Here is a 2150-nt window from a genome sequence, read left to right as displayed (position 1 = left end):
CCCTCAACAGCAAGCACTACGGTGCCAAAAGGGGACACAGATGGCAAAGGGGATACCTTCCAGGGCCCTCTCAGGAGGGGACTCCAGGAGGGAGGTGGTACTGTCCTCTTCTGCTGCCATAGTGACCCCGGCCAAATCCAACAGCTGGGTGTCAGCAAGGAAGTGGCAGAAGAACTGGCACCAGCAGCCCCCTTCATGACCCCCTCCCTCTCCGCACTAGCAACCTGAAGTAGAGGGCTGGCTGGCAGGAACAGAGCCGGGGGCAAGGGCGATAGCAGAAGGGCAGGGGAAGACTAGGGCAGGGCAACAGGGGAAAGGGAGGACTCCCCTTGAGGCAAGCCAATCAACAGCCCTGCCACTCTCTCCTCCACGGCCCCACGCAACTGCTCACAATGGCTACCGGGTCCGGCCACCCATTTGGGCACATTATGGGAGGCACCCCCAGGATCCAAACAGAAACAACTGCAGACAGAGATGCAGGAAGGGCACCAGGGAGCTAGAGTCACCAGCAAAGATGGGCTGGTGCCCTACCAAGAGCCCCTCCATGCCAGGCCAAGGGGCAGTCCCTGTGGACATGCCCCATCACCTGGCAGAGGAAGCACTAGGCCTTCCCCGAGGAATAGTATACTCCGTACCGAGTCCCCTGATGGGGCACCAGGAAGGACCCCTCGAGGGCCTCCCCACCACACGCCGCTGGCAGCAGTTGAAGCTGCACCTGCCGGCAGAAGGATAGTATGTGGCAGAGAGCGGGGTCCTTGAAGCCTACTGGAAGGGAGCTGAGAATGGACAGGGACTTCCCCAGGGTGGAGAGGAAAGGCAGAAGGGCAGCATTAGGGAGGAAGGGAGGAACAGAAGTGACCACCACCCATATGACCAGGGCCTCCATAGACTCAAGGGGGACGTATAGGCTCCCCACCTCCAGGCCTCTCTCAACCACCTCCTGGGAAGTTACCTCTGACACCAGGAAGAAAACCACATTCCTGGACATTTTGGAGACTGCCACCACAGCCGTGGGCCCCATCACCCGCATGTAGGTCTCCATGCGGGGCAAGGCTGAGACCAGGAGGCAACGCACACTGTGCTTCCTGGTGAGGGTGGGGAAGGGGCCCTGGCCATCAGGGATGGTATTCCGAGAGGTGGCTGAGCTAGACAACAAGGCAGTGAGTTGAGGGGTTGCAGCCACCTGGGCACACACTCTGGGGAAGGGTCGCCCTCCAAAATGGTGTAGGAACAACAGGAGAGGAAGGGGGGGCGTGGCAGACAGAGGGGCTGCAGCAGGAGGTAGAGCCTTCACCACTGGTGAGGTCACCTTCTGGGTGGGGCTCTTGCCCTTCTTTGTCTCCTGGCCCTTCCTACCCATGCCTGCTGCTGCTGGCGCCTCAGTGGCAGCATTGGTGAGTGACCCAGCAGCAGCGGTTGAGACAGCCATCATAGAGGTGGACAGGGGAACAGGCGGGGGGAGGACTACAGGAGGACCCAGAGAGGTCCCACCTTCTAAAACACCCACCATGCAGCAGGAGGAACAGGAACAACCACTAAGGAGAGGGGAGAAGGGGAGGGGAAAGGAGGCTGCCACTCCTTCCCACTAGGCTGGAAACAGGGGAGGGGGGCACCAATGGAAAAGGACACAGGAAACCAAGGGACACAAACTCCAGCACAGGATAGTAACTGGCTCCTCCGGCTACTCTCGGGAGAAAAGAAGCTAAACTAACATGAGAGGTGTAAAGCAACTAAAAAGGGGAAGGGAATCACAAGCGCTAGAGAGAGGGGCATGGACACACAAGCAAACAGGGCCAAATGGGAGGGACAAACAGCAGGGGACATGAAAGAAGGGAGGGGTGAGGTAAACACAGGCTAGGGGACCTAACACAGGGAGGGATCAAAAAAATAAAAAACAACCTATAAGAACGAGGGCAGGGCTAGCAACAAGCTAGCACCCTGGGACCAGGGTGGGGCAAGCAAACTAACAAGCAAGCAATAAAGAAAGAGGTCCCTTGGAAGCAGGGCTGGGGAGAGGGAGCAAATACAGCAGCCAAATGGGGGTGAACAGGGCAGGCAGCAAAGGGAAAGGGGGCAAACTGCTACAAAGGGAGGGCCAGTAGGCAAGGCAGGAGGGAAAAAAGCCCACCAGCCAAATGCAGCTAAAGGAG

Source organism: Mauremys reevesii, linkage group 2 (assembly GCF_016161935.1).
Source record: "Mauremys reevesii isolate NIE-2019 linkage group 2, ASM1616193v1, whole genome shotgun sequence".
Taxonomy (NCBI): domain Eukaryota; kingdom Metazoa; phylum Chordata; order Testudines; family Geoemydidae; genus Mauremys; species Mauremys reevesii.
The sequence above is the reverse complement of the archived record's forward strand: the minus strand, read 5'-3'. Positions refer to the sequence as shown.